The sequence below is a fragment of the Pleurodeles waltl genome, chromosome 3_1, assembly GCF_031143425.1.
Source record: "Pleurodeles waltl isolate 20211129_DDA chromosome 3_1, aPleWal1.hap1.20221129, whole genome shotgun sequence".
Taxonomy (NCBI): Eukaryota; Metazoa; Chordata; class Amphibia; order Caudata; family Salamandridae; genus Pleurodeles; species Pleurodeles waltl.
The window spans coordinates 1,679,569,526-1,679,593,902 of record NC_090440.1 but is presented as its reverse complement, the minus strand read 5'-3'; positions in this window follow the sequence as shown (position 1 = coordinate 1,679,593,902).

Sequence of the window (24,377 nt, the reverse complement as noted above, 5' to 3'; positions counted from 1 at the left end):
AATAAGATACAGGGCACAGATGGCCTCCCAGTCGAGTTTTACTTGACCTATTTCAAGGACCTCACTCACAGTTTGGTCAAACTCTGGAGAGCGAGGGGGGCTCATATCATCGTCCACCCAGTAAGCTGTATTTATACCCCTGTTAAAACCAGGGAAACCTGCTGCTGATGTAAAAGCTTATCACCCGTTATTGATACAGAATATCAATTATAAAATACTTAGCAGGGTGCAATCCACTCAGCTTGTGCGCCACATGCCCATTCTTATTCATCGAGATCAGGTGGGGTTCATAACACGTCACAATACTGCACGTAACATCCGAAGACTCCTTACAATACTAGAGGAAAATACCTATGACAAAGAACAGACGTCGATATTTGCTGTTGACATTGGAAAGGCCTTTGGTAGCTTAGAATGGGCATACCTTTATGGTGTATTGAAGCTCTTCGGACTTGGGGAGAGCTTTGTGACCTGGATCCAATTACTATATGCAGACCCATAGGTGAGAGTCAGGACAGGTCAACACATCTCCGAGGGTTATAGGGTGGAACCAGGCACACGGCAGGGTTGCCCTCTGTCTCCTCTCCTTTTCTCTCTCAACATGGAGCCCCTAGTATGCCGTATCCAGAAGGGCGATACCTATTTTGGTATAAAGATAGAAGCACAGATTAAATATATTGCGCTGTACACAGATGACATCCTGCTTTTCCTGTGAGACACAGGAAAAGCTTTGACGGGGGACATGCAGCTGGTAGGGCGGTTTTGGTCACTCTCAGGCCTTCGGGTTATTTGGCGGCAGTCTTGTGTCTTCTCTACGATGGCCTTGGGTGAAATTCATGAGAATATAGAGAACCCGTATTGAGAACCATGTTTCTTACCATACCTAGGAGTGCAGATCTACCAGGACCAAGCTGATTTACTTGAAGGGAACGTGGGAAGGGCCTTGCGAGGGCTCTGGACCAGTGTGGACTTGTAAAAATGCACCCCCTGTCAGTGGCAGCTTGTTGTGCCCTGCTTGAAAATGGTAGCACTTCCTTGCCTCCTATAACTTTTCATAGTGTTACTGATATAGATCCCACAAGCAGTTTTTAGAGAACTAGACACGCTTATCACAGTATTCCTATGGGATTCGAACCATCGGAGGGTTGCACTATCCACACTCCAGAGATCAGTGATGGAGGGTGGGATGGCCGTCCCTGATTTTGAATCTTATTATTTGGTGGGCCAGGTCCAGTGATTGACCCAGTGGATAGTGGGTCGGATGACACCTGGTAAAAAAATAGACCCCTTCATCCCAGATATACAAAGCCTGGCTAAAGTACTTCTCAGTCTGTGCTGGCTCAGTGCTGATAACACTAAGGTGTTTAAAATGCTGCGCTGTTGCTAGCTTAGGAGTCTAAGCAAGAACAGGCGGAAAACACCCTATTCCTCAGTCATTTGTGTGCAATTTTTGTTAGAGCTCCCTTATGGAGGTGATTGGTGAGGAGTGTCGCATTGGATAGAGGCAGGAGCAATGATGATAGGGGCCCTTAATGAAGTGGAAACACTCCTGCCTTTTGAAGACTTTTGATCGCAGTATGAGTGGCTCCTGAGCCACTTTCTCCTTAATGGGGTGGTGATGATGGCAGATCACAGGCATTGGATGCAGGCCTAGTAAAACGCCCTCAATCAAGAGCTTGCCAGTACTTGGCTACCTCATCTGGAACACTCGAGGTATTTCATGTTTCAAGGTGTTTCACCTGTTTGTATAGGAGGCTGCGGGGGGATCTGATGCTGCCCTTAGCCACTCTTAAAACCTGATGGGAAGAGGACCTGGAGACTCCCATTTTAGACAAGGACTGGGAGCACATCATAGAGCGTATACCCAGGATGTCCAGGAATGCCAGATTTAAGCTCATTCATTTTTACATACTACGTAGAGAGTACCTTACCCCTTGGAGGGTTAACCGTTATTTGGAAGTGGAGAATGCCAGATATCCAAGATGTAGGGAGGAGGGTGCTAAGTTACTTCACATGTTCTAGAACTGTGGGCTCTTAATACAATATTGGGGAGACATTACAAGGATGTTGACCGAGGTCATTGAGCTGGACATACCATGCACTTCTTGGCACTGCCTGTTAAGCTGGTTCCCACACACTGCCAAATGAAAATCACAAGTCAGTTCGCAGATTTGGCATTTGTCAAAGTCAAGAGAGAAATTACTAGAAGCTGGAAAGATCCAAGGGGACCCAGACTAGCAAGTTGGAGACTGGAGGTATTCAGGTGGGTGGGCTATGAAAGTGAGTTAAGACCTTGAGAAGCCAAATGCGGCCAGGGTTCCCTGGATCGAGCAAGCGCTTGGGAGGCACTAGTGAACACATTGGATAACTTGGTCCCCAACTCCCAGAAGACAGACAGCCTTCCTCATAGCTTTGAAGTCCATAGAGCTAGACAGACATGTAGTGTGGGAAACACATGTACATGATAACAAGGGGAAGAACCACTGACAGATATCATGGGCATGTTTACTTGCCCAGGATACACTCTCCATACTAGTGGAGACCTTACACAGGATTGTCAGATGGTTCAAGGCACGGGGATGAACAAGGGCGGAGTGACTGTTGGACATTTATGTTGTTTTGTTATTATATTGCATTGATAAGGGTGAATGACTTGATCACCCTACATGTGAAAGGATTAACCTGCCGATGTTTTTGAATATCCTTAAGCCATGTTTGCATGTTTTACGACGACATCCTGTGTTTCGATGTAATATACTGGCTGTGCAAACTTGCTTCATGATGGCCTAAGGGTAAGGCCCTTAATATGCTGCTAACTGTCAGTTTAAAACCTAATAAAATCTGTTGGAAAAAAAAGCAGAATCAAAAAGTAGTATTGATGTGATGAATGCAAGAAAATATAGGTACTTTGAATGCATTGTGATGCACCGGCTTCCGTATAAATGAATGCTACAGGATATTACATCAGAGGAAATTAGTCATAGTCCATCTTGGATTGGTAAGGTCATGATACAATATGCAGATAATGGCGGCCATATTGAATTGGGTTAGATAAGAGGTAGGCCACAGACCCCCAATTAGAACCAAAATGAAGACCATAGTGGGCACAAGGGGCGGCTGTATGAGCAACATAAAAAGTTCCCTTTGCCTTGGTCTCTGCCTCTTATTTCCTTTAAGCTGTCACCAGGCTACCAGGCTTCTGAGTTTCACTCCAATCTTCACTCAAAGTGCACAAAAAGACCTGCATGCCATAGCGGTCTTTAGGACACCAACTCAGGTCCCTTCAGTGCTTACCAAGTGTGAGAGCATGGTTCTTAGAGGAGAACTTTCTGTGCTCTTGCTTACCCCGTTGTCACATAGAGACCACATTTGGCCCAAAGAGACTGCCACTGATGGTTGCACCAGCTGGTTGGGGGGTCAGGTGGCTGCTTTGTGAACTTGTTGGACAGAGGACTTCTAAGGCCATCCAGCTCTCAATCAGTCATGAGGGAGCAGTACACAGTTTTATTCTTCTGGCTGTTGTGAAGGAATAATATTTCTTTCCAGACCCTACAGCATTAGAATATGTTGTGTGTTCCTCTTCAAAACAGTCAGTAAAGCCTATGTTTCTTTAAGATACTTGGAAAATAATGCTGCAAATATTATTGTTCATTCAATCTATCAAAACAATTTATTGAGGGGAGTATGCCCAACCCTACTTTTCTAGGGTGTGTCAGGCATGGATGCTACACTCACTCCCATGGTGCAATATGCAGTTGGTATAAAACATTTGCCATGCTTACTTTAGTTCTCCTTTCTTGTGCACCACTGCACCTTCTTCATGGTAACCTTTGAGGTTAACTACTACAGGGTGACGGGAGGATGCATTTAACATATTCTTTGCCTCTGAATGAAAGAGCCCTGCCCATGTTGCTGTAAGAACTTAGCAAGAGCTTATTTGAATCCAGTGAGCAGTGGTGGTGGAACAGTTTTCCGAGCGGGGGTGCGGCCATCATTCTTACATCCCTGAAGACACAGAGATTGTGAAAAACCCAAGTGTCACACAAAGAACAAGTATAGTAAATGAGACAATACCATTCAGTAGGAGAGTGCTATCAGTGTGGCATGTAGTTAGTGGAGCCTTTTGGAGCATGCTGTCGCAAATGTATTGCTTTAACTGACAGCACATTTAACATTAAAATGCCCACAAATGTCACACTGATATGTAGTTTTACTGATAAAACCATAGCACACAACCAATGTGTGAAAATTGGGTACGAGGAAATATTTATCATTTGCACATCATGAAGTGTCTTGATTTGTTTGCTCATAATAAAAGGTTTGTTTTCAACACTCTTTAGGGTTACATACATTACAGAATTACATGTGTGCTTTCCTAACTGGTGATATATTTTGAAATATTTGTACAGGTCATTTAAATGTTGTTCTGTGTTAGAAAGAAATGACATTATACAGCCTTTCTTTTGACTCTCAGTACCCAATAGTTCACCTTACAAAATGCTTTAACTTTGCAGTTAGAGAAAGGTATACACTAATCTCTCTGTTAAAAGAATAGGCAGCTATGTGTCGGAAGACATTTTACCCTTGTCTTTGATCACACTACAATTGTGTCAAGATAAAAACAAAGCTACAGGCACCCTTATTACTCATTCATCATCTGAACTCCAGCATGGGTATTTTGAGGGTGCTGCAGCACCCTTACTTTCAGCACTTATGGTAATGGGCCGCTCAGGCCCTTCTGTCAGCCTGGAAAATGTATTATACTGAGTACACAACGTCGTCATCTTTTTTGGATTATCGTAAAACTGCCCTGTGGTAGAAAAAGACGATCATGGCCAAGGTATAAATATCTTTTGAAATTATTACAGGAATTCATAGTCCAATTGTGAGTGGTTAGTGAATTTCACATTTTGTAACTAATAGGAATTAGATACTCGACACATTTGACTAAATTCTTGAGAAATTATTTTACTTGTGGAATCCGCGATAAACACCTTAGCGAGTTATATCCCCTTCGACAACACTCCGGATATCCTTTCATAATTGCACTTTGTCCACAATTATTAACTGATTTTTTTGCTTACAAAATATTCACAAACTGAAAAACACAGATACTGTTTTTTCTGAATATCAGTGTAATGTTACATTTTTCCTTTTATGTGAATATTTACCGTTATGTATGGCGAATAAACATATCACTTTGATCTGTGTTGTTTTACAACACATATTCTGTGCACCCTTCTCAGTCCCTTGCTAAATAATGTCTTCGTACTTCTTAGGATAAAATGACTTTTGTTTTTCCATTTTCTGAACCTTGATACCAATTTTAATGCATGGTAGCAGCGAGCACAGCGAGCAAAGTGATGCACTGTTACGTCTGTGCCAGAGCACGAGTCCCAACAACACAAACAGAAGGGAATCATGCTGGGTGGTAAATCTTAAGCAGTGGAAGCCCCCATTTCTCATAACCAAAACAAATGCGATCAAATCAGATTTTCACGAAAGCCTACAGTCATGGGCTCCAGACAAGGAGCACCTGTAGAAAGAGGAGACAGAGTCCAGACCACCCAGAGATGCCCAGGGGGTGCAAGAGGGCAATGCCCACCCTTCTCGGGGATGCTTCTTTATTTGACATTTGTCATGAAGCTGCAGCTGCGGCGTCCAGGCAATTCAGAAGGATACCAGGAGTTATCTATGAGCTGACCTCACCGGTTGTCAATTGCAGAGGGGTCAGTGGCCAGCAGGACCACCAACAAGACTTGGCAAATGCAAGAGAAGAGTTGCAAAAAGAGCTGCAGTAGCGGGGACCAGCAAGGTCCGAGGGACTCAACCTTTGCAGGTAATTCAGGGCCAGACCTCAGCAGTGAGGAGAGCCAGCAGTAATCGAAGGAGACCCCAAGAGGATCCTCTGGCAGCCAGCACAGGGAGTCACAAAGAGACCTCAGCAGCATAAAGAAGATGGATGCCTATGTTGCAGGGGTTGCAAGGAGGACGTCGATTTGGAGCTGTGTGATGCTTGAGGCCGGGGCTTCTTGGTACTAGGAGGTCTTCAAACTGAAGAGCCAACAAGCCTTGGTGACGACAACAGATGCACACGGGTTCTGTCCCAGCAGCTCCAATGAGAGACCACAGTCTTCCAAGTTGCAAAGAAGACAGGACAGACCTCTAGAAAGCCACAGAACTCCCCCCTGTGTTACAGAGCCTTGAAGAATGAATGGGACAGCAGGATCCACAAACTGGCTGTGCCTGCTGTTGCAGGGGATTGACTCCTTCACTCCAAGGGAGAGCCCTTCAGAATGTCCTTAGTGCAGGCAGATTCCTTGTGACTCTGAACAATGCACTGCCACAGAAGTTGCAGAGTCCTTGCAATGCTCAGGTACAAGGTTGCTGTAGGAGCCCTCGCACCAGTTGCAGTCTTGGTTCCTGGTGAAGTCCAGCAGCAGAATCCGGTAATCAGGTCGCAGCAGTAGTCTTGAAAACCAATCTGGGTTCTCACCCTCAGGGAAGGCCTTAAGTAACCCAGGAATGGGGGTTGGACGACTTCTGTGGTGACCCATCTATCAGGGGATGGTCACGGACACTACTCTACTGGGCTGACCAGTGAGCTGCTCCCAGTGGCCTCTTCTCATCCTGTTCCCAGGATAGCAGAATCAAGTGGCCACCTGGCAAAGCTCTGGGCACCTCCCTAAGGGAGAAGCGGGATGGGTGGTGGTCACGCACTTGTCCTTTGTGTGTTTCGTGCCAGACGGGGAACCTGGGGGCTCCTGCACTGGGCGGAACCGGTTTTGTAAGGAGGGCATCAAATGTGCCCTTCAAAGTAGTCTAGTGACACTCAGGAGCACCCCCACCTAAGCCCAGATACACCTATTCCTAAAGGAGAAGGGGTAACACCTCTTCTCTAAAGGAAATCCTTTGTTCAGCCTTCACCTGCCAGAATTAAGCTCAGCAGCAGCAAGGCAGAACAGTGTCTGGGGTTGGCGGCAGCACTGGCTTGCACGCAGACCCTGCAAATCTACAAAGGTAGACATGGGGGATCCTCTAAGGAACCCCCAAAGTACATTGTATCATGCAACTAACACTGGAACTGGTGTCGTTGCATGATTCCAGCATGTGTGATACCAAACATGACTAGATTTGGAGAAACCATTATGTAGTTGGACATCTTGTATTGACCATTGTCCACTACATTACTTAGAATGGATCCCCCGCACTTACAAAGCCCAGAAAATAAATGGGGTCTGGGGTTTGTAGGGGTACCTCTGCTCATGCAGGGGTACCCTCACACTTAGAGCTATGCACCCTGCCCTTGGGCTGACGGGTCTTCCTTAGGGGTGACTTATAAGGTCAAAGTGCAGTGACCGCAATATAAGGTAAACCTTATTTCTGGGGTGAAAGGTGCATTTCACACAGGCTGCAATGGCAGGCCGGTAGGCACAGTTTGCATGGGCTCCCCTGGGTGATATAATACATGCTGCAGCCCAAGTGGGACCCCTGGTGTACCAATGCCCAGCGTACCTAAGTACCATATACCAGTGACTTGCAGGGGTACACCAGTATGCTAATTGTAGGGTGTAAGAAGTGCCTGCCAACCAAATTTAGGGGAGAGAACACCAACACTGGGGAACTGGTTAGCAGGATCCCAGTGCACTACAATCAGAGGTCGCTCTTCCATAAGGGTGGAGGAGCGTCGCCCCCCACCAGCAGCAGATGCTGCATACCTTTCATAACGAAAGGATAATAAACTATGTTTATTATCCTTTTGTTCTGAAAGGGGTGGAGCAACAGGGGTGATGTGCACTGGGGGGAGCTCAGAGCACGTGTGTTTGGCCGACCGTCTTGGGCCGGCTCAACACACATGTGCAGTAGGCTGTCTCCAGCCCGGCAACCTGGAGAGAGCCTGCACAGGCTTCCAGTCTGCCTGGGAGCGACCTGGCTGGGCGCTCCCAGCCAGTCCTGACGCTGCTTTGAGCAGAATCAGGATTGGCGCAGAGCAATCAGGGAGCAATCAGGGAGCAATCAGGGAGCCTGTGCCTGCTGCGATGCTGCAAAGGAGCGTTGCGGGTCGGCAGATGAGGTAAGATTTTCATTAAAAAAAATAAAATGTACCCAACTCGCCCATCCCCCTGCCCCCCCTTAACTTCCCCCTCGCGCCGCACCTGCCCCGCCCCTTTTATGCGCTGCGAGCCACGACTGACTACAGTCAGATCACACTGACACCAGGCAAAAAGTGGGGGAAACCATGTCAGAAAGATAATACTTTCCTACATAACTCCTTCCCAAACGAAAGAGGCTAAGACTCACCTTGCCAAGCTGAGTCTTCATTTTCTAAGTGGAAATATCTGGAAAGCCAATCTGCGTTGACATGGTTACACTCAAGTCTATGTTCTACTGAAAAGTCCTTTCCCTGTAGAAAAATGGACCACCTTAAAAGTTTCATCTGTTTGAGCCTTAAGAGGGGGTTGTGGTCTGTCTGAACAATGAAGTGAGTGCCAAACAGGTATGGCCTCATCTCATTCAGGGCCCAGGCTACAGCAAAGGCCTTCCTTTCTATGGCTGACCAATGTTTCTCTCTGAGGGTCAGCCTCCTGCTGATAAAAGCTATTGGTTGATCCTGGCCCTCTTCAGTTTAGCTGGGATAGCACTGCTCCCATTCCTATTTCAGACGCGTCTGTCTGAACAATTAATTGTTTTGAGTAGTCAGGGCTTTTTAGAATGGGAGCTTATCATGTGGCCTTCTTCAGGGCATCAAAGGCCTCTAGACAGCTAACTGCCCAGTTTACCTTTTTAGGCATTTTCTTTGAGGTAAGATCATTCAGGGGTCTCACAATGGACCAATACCCTTTTACAAATAGCCTATAATCCTCTGTCAGGCCTAGAAAAGCTTTCACCTGAGTCTGAGTAGTGAAAGCAACCCAATCCATAATGGTATGTATCTTGTTCTCTAAAGGTGCATCTTGGCCCCCACCTACAAAGTGGCCCAAGTATATTACTTTGTCTGCCCTATCTGGCACTTACCGACCTTGATAGTGAGACCTGCCTTTTTCAAGGCCTCAAGAACACTTCTGAGGTGGTCAGGTGATACTGCCAGTTGGAGCTAAAGACAGCAATATCATCTAGATATGCTGCACTGAAGCCTTGCAGGGCTGCCAGAACTTGATTCACCATCCTCTGGAGTGGGAGTGTGGCAGATGCATTTTTCAATCCAAAGGGCATCACAGTGAACTGGAAGTGCCCACAAGGACTTGAAAATGCAGTTTTGGGTTTTGCAGCATCTGTCAGCCTGATCAACCAATAGCCTGCTGTCAGGTCAAATGTGCTGAGATATTTGGCTGCAGCCAGAGTGTCAATAAGTTCATCTGCCCTGGGGATAGGATGGGCATCAGTCTTAGTGACTGCATTGAGGCCTCTGTAGTCTACATAGAACCTCATTTCTTTCATGCTGCCCTGGGAATGAGGTCTGGGTACAAGGACTACAGGACTAGCCCAAGGGCTATCTGGAGGCTCAATAACCCCCAACTCTACCATCTTGGAGACTTCTGCTCTGATGCAGTCTCAAACATGGTCAGGTTCCCTGTAAATTTTAGTCTTGACAGGCAGACTGTCACCTGTGACCACATCATGGGCACACAAGATAGTCTGACTGAATGTCAGAGAGAAGAGTTCTGGGAACTGTCTGCAATCCGTTTGTTGCTGGTCAGTGAGGCTGTCAGCAAAGACTACTCCATCAACTGAACAATCAACAGGATTGCGCGAGAGGGGATCAGGGAGAAGGTCACTCTCTTCCTCCTGTTCCTCATCAGTGGCCATGAGCAAGCTCATGTCAGCCCTTTCAAAGTAAGGCTTTAGGTAATTCACATGAAGCACCCTATGTGGGCTTTTTGGAGTACTCAGGTCCACCAAGTAGGTGACCATGCCTTTCTTCATCACAATTATATGAAGACAACTCCACTTATCTTGGAGTGCTCTTGGGGCCACAGGCTCCAAAACCCACACCTTCTGCCATGGCTGATAAACAGCCTTTTGGTCATGTCATAACTTCTGAAGTTCTTGGCTGACCACAAGATTTTTAATGGCTGTCTTCATGTATTCAGCCATAAGTGAACGCAGGCCTAGTACACAATCCTCTTGCTTAAGAGGTTTGAGAGTTTGCTCCCATCCTTCCCTCACAAGACAAAAAGGACCCCTAACTGGATGTCTAAACAGATGTCCAAAGGGGCTGTAGCCCACTCCCTTCTGAGGAACCTCCTTGTAAGTGAACAGAAGGCAAGGTAGTAGGACATCCCATCTCCTCCTGAGCTTGTCAGATAGTCCCATAATTATACCTTTGAGGGTCTTGTTGAATCTTTCAACTAGACCATTGCCCTGTGGATGATAGGGGGTGGCACATTTGTAATTTACACCACACTTTTTCCACATAGCCTTCAGGTAGCCAGACATGAAGTTTGCATCTCTGTCTGACACCACCTCCTTAGGCAGACCAATTCTAGAAAGACATCCTAAGAGGGCTTTGGCCACTGCAGGAGCTGTAGTGGTACTAAGGGGAATAGGTTCTGTATACCTGGGGGAGTGGTCCATTACCACCAGAATAAATCTGTTCCCAGAGACTGTAGGAGGGTCTAGGGGGCCAATAATGTCAATTCCCACCCTCTAAAAAGGAACTCCAACTACTGGAAGTGGAATTAAGGGGGTCTTTGTAGTGCCAGCTGATTTGCCACTGGCTTGGCAGGTGAGACAGGAGTAACAAAACTCCTTTGTGTCTTCAGACATGTGGGGCCAGGGAAAGTGAGGAACAAGTCTGAACCAAGTCTTACTTTGCCCAAGATGTCCTGGAAGGGGTATGTATTGTGCTAGAATCAACAGAAACTCTCTTAACATCTGAGGCCCAACCAACCTCCTGGTAGCACAAGGCTGGGGTCTCTAGCCTCATAGTATAGGAGACCACCTTCCCAGTAAATCCTATGCTATCCACTGACATCCTGTGCCTCTTCTGCAGCAGCTTGCTGCCTGAGACCTTCAAGAGAGGGGCAGGGTTTCTGCACCAGACTCAACTTCTCCTTGGAGGGCATGTCCACCCCCAAAAGCTCTGCCAAGTCAGGCCCAAACTCCTCTGGAGCAGTTTCCTCACAAGGGGCAAGATCTTCTCCCTGAGGAGACTGATCCTCACTTGAGGTCTTGGAGGATGATAACCTTTTACCCTTTCTGCCTCTGTTCTTGGGAGCTGCCTGGGCCATTGTTCCAGGCTTCACTGCACCATCCCTGCTTTTTGACCTGGGCTCTGGCTGCCACAAACACACTCTCAGGGATGCCCAGCATGGCTGCATGGGATTGCAACTCCACTTTAGCCCATGCTGAAGTTTCCAAATCATTGCCAATGCAACTCTCTAAAGGAATAGATGAGGATACCACAGCTTTCAAAGGGCCAGTAAACCCCCCAACTGAAATAAACCAATTCCATGCGGTGAAACTTAGTGATGTTGTCTGTGTTGGTTACTTGGTATGTATGCCCAAGCAGCATTTGCTCAGGTGACACCAGTCTTTCAGCCACCATATTGACACTTGCACCTGTGTTCCTGTAAGCATCTGCCTCAATACCATTAATAACAGGGTGCTGCCTATATGTTCTCATTAGAACAGGAGGCCAGGAAGCCAAAGTGGCAAGGTCAATGCTACCCTCTGATACTAGGGCAGCCTCAGTGGTTTCTCTGACTAGTCAGCTGTCCTATGACCATTTGCCTTACAAGCTAAGCACCAGGAGGAGGATTTGGACCCCCACCCCACCCCCAGAGGACAATGTTTATAAACCTGAAGATAACTCTATCTTTTTATCCTTAGGTTTCTCCCCATCTCTCCCTTGGAATTTGAAAGTATTCCCTTCCTTATGGTCACCCTCACTATGAGTTTCCTTACTCACCCTGGTGTGGACCCACTTGTCTGCCTTCTTTTCCAATTCTTGGGAAGAGGTCAGCTCAGAGTCCACCAGGTATTGGGGCAGTTTGTCAGACACACAGTTATTAAAGATGTGCTCTCTCATGATTAGATTGTACAGACCTTCATAGTCATGCACATTACTACCATGTAACCAGCCTTCCAGAGCCTTAACTTTTTGGCATATTTAATTTACCTGTAAGTCCCTAGTAAAGTGTGCTGGTGGTACCCAGGGCTGGAAATGAAATGCTACTATTGGGCCTGCAGCACTGATTGTGCCACCCACAGACATAGCCCCTTAACCATGTCTCAGGCCTGCCATTTCAAAGTCTTTGTGTGCAGTTTCACTGCCACTTTGACTTGACATTTAAACCTACTTCCAAGCTTTAAACTCCCCTTTTTCTACATATGTCTCTTCTAAGGTAGGCCCTAGGTAACCCATTATAGGACAGGGTGCTATGTAAGTAAAAGGCAGGACATGTACTTATGTGTTTTACATGTCCTGGTAGTGAAAAACTCACAAATGTGTTTCTCACTACTGTGAGGCCTGCTCCTCTCATAGGCAAGCATTAGAACTGCCCATATACTTTTTAGTGGAGGATTCTGATCTGAAAGGAGTAGCCATGTCATATTCAGTACGGCCAGAATGGTAATAGAAAATCCTGCTTACTGGTGAAGGTGGATTTAATATTACTATTTTAGGGGAAACATCCTGAACAATACGTTGTGAACAACACAGACATTTCCCACTCAAGTGTAACAACCCTTGCCAGAACGACTGCCTTTTTCTGTGCTTTAACCACGCATGCACCAAACTATGCATATGTGTGGCTAAGGCACAGAAAAGGGCATAGCGGTTTGGGAGAGGAGGCGGTGAGGTAAGTGGCAGTGGGGCAGGGTTGGGTGTAGTTTTTAGGGTGGGGTGTGGATTAAGGGCTTGACGTGGGTGGGGAGGTTGGCCTATTTTTTGGGGGGGGAGGGGTGGGACTGTTTGAGGAAGTTTAGTTTTTAGGGCTTCGGGTGGGTGGGGAACTGAGTAGGAGAGGAGGAAGGATCGGTTGAGAACGCAGTGTTGTATGTGGGGTTGGATTTAGGGCCCTGGGGCGGGTGGGGGATTTGGGTAGTTTTTTTAAGGCTTAGGGTGGGTGGGGGTCAGGGTAGTTTATTTTGTTGGGGTGGGGAAGGCTTAAGAAAGGGTGGGAGGAGAGAAGAGGAGGAAGGGTCAGGAGAGGACGCAATGAGGTAAGTGGGGCTGGGGCAGGGTTTGGGGGTAGGAGGGAGGAGAGAAGACGAGGACGGGTCAGGAGAGCCGCAGTGAGGTAAGTGGGTTTGGGGCAGTTTTTAGCAGTGGGTGGATTTAGGGCTTTCAGGGTGGTTCACTTATTGGGGGAAGGTTCTAGGGCTTAGGGCAGGTGGGGATTGTCAGGGTAGTTGAGTTTTTAGGGGCAGGGTGGGGGGGGGTTCAGAGTAATTTTGGGGGTGTGTGGGTAGCTTACTTATTACGGATGGGGGTAGTTTTGGGCTTCAGGGAGGGTGGGTGGCAGGGGTGCTTTTTTAGGTGAAGAGGGCAAGTTGTTTGAGAGAACCACACATACTGTTTACACATATACCTTTACTAAGCATGCTTTTACAACAAAATATGTTGTAGAGGTATGCGTAGTAAAGGCATGCGTGGAAAATACGCGGTCATTGTTCCAACTCCGTTGTTAAGGCATGCGTTGTTCTGGCATTTTTGGTACTGTCATACAACCCTATTTTAGAAATGCCACTTTAAAAGTGGGCATTTTTTGCACTTATTCCCTTCTGTGCTTTACAGCCTGACCAATCCACGTCTGGTCTGTGCTGGATGACAGCTCCCTTTGTGCATTCCACCCACACAGCCATAAACACAGGACACTCAGTCACATCTGCATTCATCTGCATACTGAATGGGTCTCCCTGGGCAGGAAGGGTGGATAGGCTTTATCTTACACTTCAAACGCCAGTGGCCTGTCCTTACACAAAGGACTGATAATCCTGGCAGACAGGGCTGGGTTGAAAGGGGAACTTGTGCACTTCAAAACCACCCTTTGAAGTTTCCCCACTTCAAAGGCATTTTTGGGTATATAAACTGGGTCTGTGACCCTCCAATATCAGACACTTCTGGATCTACAACAAGCCTCTGTCAGAGGGACTGCCTGGCTGCCCAAAGGACTCATCTGGACTGCTTTGCTGGAAGGACTGCTGCCCTACTTGTTGCCCTGCTACGTGTTGGCCCCTGTCTCTGCTGGAAGGACTCTGTCTTCCCCACAAGTGCTCTCCAAGGGCTTGGATTGAACTTTCCGTCTGTTCTGAAGCCTCAAGGCCACAAAGACTTCATCAAAGAGAAAAAAATCCCTGTGCTTCAGAAAATAGATGCAACGCCTGCAGAATACGACGCAGCACCTGCCTCGTGGCTAAAAAATCACCGAATTGCCTACCAGACCGATAGAGCACCTGCTCCTTCTTATCAGCGCATCAAGGATTGTCAACACATCGTCCCTGAGCATCAAAACATCCCTGCATTGCAGTGAGGAACCAAGGCTGGGCTCCTGGAAATCGACTCATCACCTTGCAGCATGTAATGAAACAATGCATCGTCTGTGCTGTGCCGGAAAATCCGACACAGCACCTTATTTTTTAACGCTTCTCCTCCTCTAAGGCCTACGTGCATCGTTATTTTTGACACATCCCAGGTACTGTGTTAAAAGGATACACCCACTGATTCTTAAGGATTGAGGCTCATTTAAGCCTTTAAAAAGTGATATCTTGACTTGTGCATATTGGATTTTTTGTTGTTTTGGTCTTATTTTATTCATGTAAATATTATCTATTTTACTAACTGGTGTGGAATACTTTTTTATGTGTTTTCACTGTGTTACTGTATAAGTTATTGCACAAATACTTTACACATTGCCTTCTAAGTTAAGCCTGCCTGATCTGTGCCAAGCTACTAGAGGGTGAGCACATGGTAATTTAGGTTGTGTAGTGACTTACCCTGACTAGGATTGTGGTCCTTACTTGGACAAGGGTGATTACCTCTGCCAACTAGAGACCCAATTTCTAACAGTACTTAAGTCAGTAGTGGTTTTCTGGGGAACCTCACCTATGAGCAAGTGGTAAAGCAATGCAAGTCTTTATTCCAACCCCTGCACTACCAGCGTAGGAGGCTGGCTCAGAATATGCTGCAAACCTATAGGTAAGGCACCCTGCACTGAGTCCAGGCAACTCTTAGTGATAGTGTAAGTGGCTTCTAATGACCAAAGCTCTCAAATGGTAGCTGTGGAGAGCAGCTATGTCATATCAGAGAGGATGTGAAGCAATTACAATAACCACAGAGTCAGTCAGTGATCTACACACAAGAAAGAACCACACCAAGTGTTAAAAAGAAAAATATATTATTTATTAACGCACGGGCCCTAAACTAACTTTACTATATCTCCTAACTGAAGATATGAACATGCAAAAAATATACTTCAAAACAGGTAGGTACAAGCATGTAATAATATGGACCCCTATGGGGGTGGGGAACCATATACAAAAAAAATGGGTAAATAAAAACACAGCTGACCAAGACTGACACTCAAGAATCCTAAGGACTGGGAAAGTACTAGTATACCAAAGGTAGGTAGCAGGAATTTCCCAGGAGCAAAGTGTGCCGAGGGGTTACCTTGTGTTGGGTGTTCCATAGCATAACACTGGGTAAGTTGCAATTATGAAAAGGTTGGAAACTGACCTTTCCCAGAGGACCACGAAGAAACCATTGGAACAACGAATGCTCAAGAGTGACCCCACCCGTGGATACTCAGAGAAGTGGAGAACCTACACCAAAGTGCCCTGGTGCATAGGGGTGAATCGTGTCGGCACCACCCGTTGAAGTCAATGGGTGTCAACATCAGGGCAGTGCGCTCTACGGGCGACTGGAATGCAAAAACCCAGCACTTATGAGATAACGCAATTCATGCATTATGTTGATATGCTGTTGTTTAACCTTTTGCATTGCAGAGTTTAAACCTGAAGACTTATATTCAAGGTGCTTGTAAATACTGTTCATTTGCAATGTATTGCTGCAGGCTTTCAGAGTGTGTCAGGGTGTGGTCCCTTTCCAGGGCCTTCCAGAATCTTTCTCCGCAGCATGACTGGGTGTGGTTTGTGGGCTGGGCCAGACTCTATATAAGGGAGCCATCCCAGCTCCACATGCTCACTATTCAGAGGTCCCGGTGCAGAGCAGCAGCAATTTACTGAGCTCCTGTTCCGGAGGCCTACCTTGATCTTCCAGGCCTTTGCCCTTCATTGTATTGGTGATCCTTGACCAGGGTGGTAAGACGGAGGTCGGGCTGGGCCCCAGATCCCGTTTTTGAAGGCATTCGAGTTCTTGGGCCTAGTTTTCATGTTGGAAGATTTTTCCTTGTGCGTGTGAATGTGTTCTTGGTTTCTGGCATTTACATGTTGATATTTGAATCAGCAAGATGCGCAATTCATTCTTGGCATTTGACTTTTGAGATTCGGGTCGGCAACATTGTGCGCGACCATTTCTTGGCATTTAAATGGTGGCATTAGAATCGGCAAGACACGCAATTCATTCCGTGCATTTAACTCTTGATAATCATTGTGCGCAACCATTTCTTGGCATTTACATGGTGGCATTCGAATCGGCAAGACGCACGATTCATTCCGTGCATTTAACTCTTGATAATCATTGTGCGCAACCATTTCTTGGCATTTACATGGTGGCATTGAATCGGCAAGACGCGCGATTCATTCCGTGCATTTAACTCTTGATAATCATTGTGCGCGACCATTTCTTGGCATTTACATGGTGGCATTGAATCGGCAAGACGCGCGATTCATTCCGTGCATTTAACTCTTGATAATCATTGTGCGTGACCATTTCTTGGCATTTACATGGTGGCATACAAATCGGCAAGATGCGCGATTCATTCCTTGCACTCAAAACTTTGATAATCATTGTGCGTGACCATTTCTTGGCATTTGCATATTCTTGTTGAAATCGGCAGTGTGCGCAATTCATTTCCTGCATTTAAAACTAGGTGTTAAAATTCTAGATGTTACATTATTTGTCCTTATTAATTCCTTAATACAATTCGTATTGTGTTCCAGGAAAAGTTCAGATTACTTTTTGTCCTCATGTAAAAAGACCATGTTTGTTTTGAAAACATAATTCTAGAAGGTTCTTATATTCCTAGGCATTGTGTAACATTTCATGAAAAGTTTCATTGAGAAGTTGTATTAATCATTCTTGATTCCTTCCCAGGTACCCAGATGTCTTGAGACCTAGGGCCAGATGTAGTAAGCCTTTTGCGACTCGCAAACGGCGAAAAACGCCATTTGCGAGGCGCAAAAGGCCTTCCGCGATGCAGAATCACATTTTGCGAGTCGGTACAGACTCGCAAAATGTGATTCTGACTCGAAAATAGGAAGGGGTGTTCCCTTCCCATTTGCGACCGCATCACAATGTAGAGTTGCTTTGTGACCGCGAAAGTGGTCGCAAACCAACTCGCAGTTACCATCCACTTGAGGTGGATGGTAACTCATTCGCAAAAGGGAAGGGGTCCCCATGGGACCCCTTCCCCTTTGTGAATGCTCACATAAATATTTTTTCAGAGCAAAGGTTTCGGTATTTTTTCTATTTGCAGCTCGTTTTCCTTTAAGGAAAACGGGCTGCAAAGAGAAAAAAAAAAAAACTGCTTTCTTTAAAAGCAGTCACGGACATGGTGGTCTGCTGTCTCTAGCAGGCCACCATCCCCGTAAGTGCCTAGACTCGCTATGGGGTCGCAAACTGTGACCCACCTCATAAATATTTATGAGGTGGGTCTTTGCAACCCCATAGCGAGTCGCAGAAGGTGTCTGAGACACCTTTCTGCATTTCCTTTTGCGAGTTGCAAATTGCGAGTCGCTGGGACTCGCAATTTGCAACTCGCAAAAGGAAACCTACCTACATCTGGCCCCTAGTTATTAGTCCTGTCTTAAGTTATCCATGGTTACAGTATGACAATGCTTAAAATCATAGTCTAGTAAAAGTCAATGTGATATAATCTTGATATTGTGTGGTTTGAACCTTTTGTTTCCTACAGGTCTCCTTTCCAGCTGTTCCCATCCTAATCCCCTTTTCCCCCACTTGGACTCTCTCAGTCTCTGTGATTTTATCTATCAGAGACTTGGAGCTGTCTAGTGGTGGACATGTTGGGAACGTGCGCAGACCCAGAGGATCTGGTCTCCCTGACCATGGGGACCTCGGTTGTCCAGCTGTTGCCGTGACCCATAGACCAGTTTGGTGGAACCCAGGCATATATTGCGGACAAGGAGAACCTGTGGAAATGGGGTCAGGGTCCAGATCACTTGGAGATGCCCAGGGGGTGCAGGAGGGTAATGCCGACCCTTCTTGTGGATGTTTCTCTGTTTGATGGTTGTTGTGAAGATGCAACTGCGGCATCCAGGTGATGCAGAAGGATCCCAGGAGTTGTCCACAAGCTGTCCTACGCCAGTTGCAGAGGGGTCAGTGGCCAGCAGGACTACAAACAAGCCTTGTCAAATGCAAGAGAAGAGTTGCAAAAAGATTTGCAGTAGTGGAGGCCAGCAAGATCCAAGGACTCAACCTTTACAGGTAAGTCAGGGCCAGCCTTCAGCAGTGAGGAGAGCCAGCAGGAATTGAAGAAGACCCCAGAAGGACCTTCAGCTGGCCAGCACAGGGAGTCATGAGGAGGCCTTAGCAGCACAAAGAAGATGAATGCCCAGGTTGCAGGGGTTTCAGGGAGGATGTCGGTCATGGAGCTGATGTTTGAAGCTGGGGCTTCTTGGAGCCAGGAGGTTTTCGAGCTGAAGAGCCAACAAGCTTTGGTGATGACAACAGATGTGGTGCACAAGGGTTCCGACCCAGCAGCTCCAGCGAGGGACCACCGTCTTCCCAGTTGAAAAGAAGGCAGGTCAAACCTCTAGAGAGCCACAGAACTCCCATCTGTGTTGCAAAGCCTTGAAGAGTCTGTGGGACAGCAGGATCCAATAACCAGCTATAGACATTGAGGTGCCTGCAGTTACAGGGGAGTGACTCCTTCACTCTAAGGGAGAGTCCTTCTGGATGTCCTCAGTGCAGGCAGAGTCCTTGTGACTCTGGAGGATGCATGGCCACAGAGGTTGCAGAGTCCTTGCAATGCTCAGGGACAAGGTTGCAGTAGGAGCCTGTAGTATGCATAGGAATGTAGAACTCTTGAGAGTGGATTGGAATCTGGTGATGTCATGGCTGAGACAGAGAGAGCTTGGTGAGGAGAGGCTGACAGTTGGATCTTGGCTGGATGGGACCTCCTATATATTGGAATAAAGCTTCCTCGTGACTACATGCCGTTGTACATCTTTATTTCATCTGGAAGAACATCTTGATTCATTACACTGGCGACAGAGGATGGGATGCGTTTCTTTTAGCCTTCTACATCATCTAAACGGCTGGTTACATGGAGGTCTCAACAATGGATTTTGATTCAGAACTCAAGGAGTACTAACAGGAGAAGGTGACTTTTGTTTTTATTGTTCTCCTGTTTTTCATTTTGTCCTTTGAACGCTTGTTTGTTGAGAGGAAGGACCGTGTGCGTTGACTCCCAGCGTGCGTTGTTTTTTTTTCTTTCTTTCTTAACTAAACAGCTGAGTGCGCGACGGCTCCACGCGAGCGCTTCGTTTGATCTAATCAGCTGGCCTGTGTACGCGTTTCTATAGAAACCGTACAGCGGCGGAGCTTTGGACCTGCACATGAGCTTAACAACGACTGTAACGTACAAGCAACGCGCGCCAGTTTCTTCATGATATAAATATATATAAACATTTGTATCATAGCCCTAATCCTACGGAGTTATCTGGATCGGATCAGCTCATATTAACTACAAAGCAACCAGTCAGCTACACGGCAGCTTAAACGCACACACTTCCGCGTCAGCTGTTTCAAGCTCACCAATAGTTTGGCCAATGTATAATGCAGCTATTAAAAGATTTAAAAAAAAAGGAGACCATTTTTTTTTTCTACCAAGCACAATGATACTTTTAATATAACTAATATAACGAACTATTTAAGACCTTAAAATTAAGGATTCAGAGACAGGAGTTTGTGAGTTAGAACACACAATTATGCAGAATGTTACTGCGCCCTCGTTTTTCTTGGCTTTGCCAGGAGAACCGCCTATAAAATGGCAAAAGTGGAAGAAATTTTTTGAGAGGTACGCAAAAGTGTGTGGTGCATCACTTCGCGTTGAAAGGAAAACTGCATTATTGTTACATTGTTTAGGATCAGAAGGTCAGGAAGTTTTTGATGATCTTCCAGACATATTTGACGAGAACCTAAATGAATATGAGACATGCATAGAAAAGTTGGATAGACATTATCTTCCAAAGGTTAGCACCATACTCGAGAGATACCACTTTGGCAGGAGAAACCAGGAAGAGTGTGAAACCGTAGAGAGCTATATTACAGCCCTTAGGAAACTGGCATCATCATGCAAATTTGGGCCACTTTTGGATGAGAGAATCAGGGATCAGTTTATGCTGGGCTGCAACATTGAGAAGGTCAGAGAGGAAATTTGGCAAAAAGATGATCCGACACTAGATGAGGTTGTAATACTGGCAAAGAAAATTGAACATTCCCTCAAATGTGTCGAGGCAATTAAGAAAGAGGAGAACAAATGTGACTCTGTACATCTCATCAAGAGTCATGGACACAAACATGAAATCTCTCTGAAACAAAATTATAGAAAGGAACAGAAAAACTTTCAAGGGAAATGTTTTCGTTGCGGTAAGCAGGGCCACATGGCGAATGATAGAAATTGCCCTGCCATTAAAGTAACATGCAATTTGTGCAAAAAGAAAGGTCATTTTGCCAGTGTTTGCAGAACCAAAAGTAGGAAAGGAGGTATCTATGAAGTTAATGATGATTCAAATAACATGGATGGAGATGATTTTGAGTGTGGTCAAATTATTCTCCAAGTCGGCAATGGGAGGCGAGGGCCCATTGATGAAATTCTGGTAGATGGTGAAAGAACAAAGGTTCTTTTTGACTCTGGAGGGAAGATTACCATCATATCAAAAGAGTTCTATTTCAAAAAACTCTTAAACAAAGTTAAGTTATACAAACCTGATATCACTCCTCGTGCGTATGGTGGAAAATCTATCAAACTGTATGGTTACTTTAGAGGTTTACTGGAATTCAAACACAAGTTGATCAATGCAAAGATCTATGTTTCAAAAGAAGGAGACAGTATCCTGAGTTGGTTTCATCAGAAAGATCTTGGAGTGATACTTGATCCTAATAGTGATCCTCCTGTGAAGATCAAGATGAGATAAACGAAATTAAGGAACGTGATGAATCTGTTGTCCAGGAAATTAAAAAAGACAATGACTTTGTGGAGAAACTAAAATTGAAGGTTCCTTTCGTGTTTCAAAACAAATTGTGGTGTCTTCGGAACTATTCTCATCATATACAACTCAAGGAGGGAGCTAAGCCGGTGTGTAGTAAAGTTTGTGGTGTACCTGTGGCCTTCCGTGAAGAAATGAAGGTAGAACTGGAGAGACTTCAGAAAGAAGGAATTATTGAAGAAGTTGAAGGAACTGAATGGTTGGCACCAGTCGTTGCAGCCAGGAAGGCGAATGGCAGTCTACATTTGTGTGTGGACTTGAGAGAACTGAATAAAAATGTGATTGTGGATAGATATCCCCTACCAAACATTTCAGATATGTTAATGTTATTGCAAGGAGCGAAGGTTTTCTCCACCATAGACTTAACATCAGCATATCATCAAATCAGACTAACTGAAGAATCTAAAAATCTTACTGCCTTTGTAACTCCATTTGGAACATTCAGATACACAAGATTGCCATTCGGGCTGATTTCTGCAGCGTCAGTCTTTCAAAGAATGTTGGAAAGGGTTTTGAAGGGATTTGAAGGTGTAAGAATATATCAAGATGATGTTTTAGTTTTTGGGAAAGATGATGCTGAACATGAAGAGAGGGTATGTAGAGTTTTGATGAGGCTGGGAGAGTGTGGTCTAACCATAAAAATTGAGAAGTGCAAATTCCAGAGGGACTCCATTGAATACTTAGGTCACATGGTCACAGGAGAAGGCATATCACCGAAGAGAGAACTAGTAGACACCATTAAGAATTTGCAATCTCCTTCAAATAAGGAAGAACTGATGAAGTTTATTGGAATGGCTGAGTATTATGGGAAGTTTATTAAGAATTTTGTGGATTTTTGTGTGAATATGAGGAGGTTGTTACGAAAAGGTGTGGAATTTTGCGGATTTTTGTGTGAATATGAGGAGGTTGTTACGAAAAGGTGTGGTGTAATAATTGTGAAAGAGAATTCAGAGACATCAAAGAGAAGTTAATTTGTGCTCCTAAGCTAAAAAATGTCAACCCTAATCTTCCTTCAGTTCTGATTACTGACGCCAGTGCGAAAGGTCTTGGGGCTGTGCTTCAACAAGGTAATCATAAGTGTGAGGAAGTGGTTTTATTTCTGTCACGAGCTTTGAATAATGCTGAGCTGAATTACTCTGTTATAGAGAAAGAAGCTTTGGCAGTGCATTGGGCAGTGAAGAAACAAAAAAATTTACTGTGGGGCAGCAAATTTGAAGTCAGGACAGATCATAAACCACTTTGTGAGATATATAAGAGGAAAGGGGTTGATGCGATATCAAGCAGGATCACAAAGTGGGTGATATCGTTACAGGATTTTGATTTTGAAGTAAAATACATTCCTGGAGTACAGAACATGGTCGCTGACACATTATCAAGGTTGGTACAGTCTACAGGTAATAGTCAGGAAAGAGAAGAGAGTGATGATGATTCAGACGGTGAAGCGGTATGTGAAATAGGAGACAGTAGTTTTGATAACGATGTGGTCACAGAAGAGAGATGGAGGAGAGAATGCGCTTTGGATAATACAGTAATAGAAGTGCTTTCTTTGCTAGAGAAAGATTGGTGGAACAAAAATAATGGGAGTGTAGAGACACAGAAGTTTTGGCATGTAAAGGGGGAATTATCGAATAGAGACGGCCTACTGTTTAGGGGCACAAGGTTAGTTCCTCCTACCACTCTTAGACAGGAGCTTATTTCTCTTGCCCACTCGGGTCATCAGGGAATTTCTAAAACCAAAGGGCGTTTGCGAATGACATATTGGTGGCCAGGAATGGATAGGCAGGTGGAGAGGACCATTAGGGAGTGTTTGCAATGTGTGTTGAGTGAGAAAACAGTCAAACCTAGAGTTCAACCCATGGAGATTAGAGAACGCCCCGCTCAACCCTGGGAAGAAGTTGCATTAGACATTCTGGGACCCCTTCGTGGAGGGGGTGTGGACGTATATCTCCTGGTGCTGGTAGATGTTTTTTCAAGGTGGCCGGAGATCAAATTTACCAGAGGTATTGAGACGAGGCATGTAATTGAGTTTCTGAAGGAAGTGTTTGGGAGAGAAGGGTTTCCAAAATCCATCCTCACCGATAATGGTGTGCAGTTGGTGTCTAGGGAAATGGAACGGTTTTTAGAAGACTGTGCCATACAACACAAGAAATGTGCACTTTACCATCCAGAAACCAATGGCATGGTAGAGCGTTTCAACAGAGTTTTGAAAGAAACAATTGTGTTGGCCAAAGACAATGGTATGGATTGGAAAAAATAAGTAATTAAAAGGATTGAGGCATACAGGGTTTCCCCGCACTCCACCACGGGAAAAACACCTTTTGAATTATTTAGAGCCAGACACCCAAATACCTTAGTAGCTCTCAGTTGGGTGAACGATGTGGAGTCAAGATCAGGAATGATTGTGTCAGATGACAGCTGGAGAGAGTGTGAACAAAAGAAAGTAGAAGCTAGGAAGAGATATTTCGACTCAAAAAAATCAGCACGAGTAACCAAAGTTAAAGTAGGAGATTGGGTACTTATTCGTGGCACGGTCAACAAAGGCAGAAGTACACATAAATCCAAGCCTGTAAAAGTGGTGAAGTTATTTAAGAATGCCGTAAGAACAGAAGATTCAAAGATGTGGAATCTCAATCGAGTGGTGGTTCTCAAATGTAATATGTTCAATTAGGTTTTTTTGGGCTCTTTAATTTTATTTTGCTCTCTTAATGTATTTTATTGTTTAATTTTTTTCTTTTGTTGTTTGTAAAAGGGGGGAGGTGTGTAGTATGCATAGGAATGTAGAACTCTTGAGAGTGGATTGGAATCTGGTGATGTCATGGCTGAGGTGAGACAGAGAGAGCTTGGTGAGGAGAGGCTGACAGTTGGATCTTGGCTGGATGGGACCTCCTATATATTGGAATAAAGCTTCCTCGTGACTACATGCCGTTGTACATCTTTATTTCATCTGGAAGAACATCTTGATTCATTACAGAGCCCTCCTACCAGTTCCAGTTTTGTCTTGGGTTCCACCGAAGTCCAGCAGC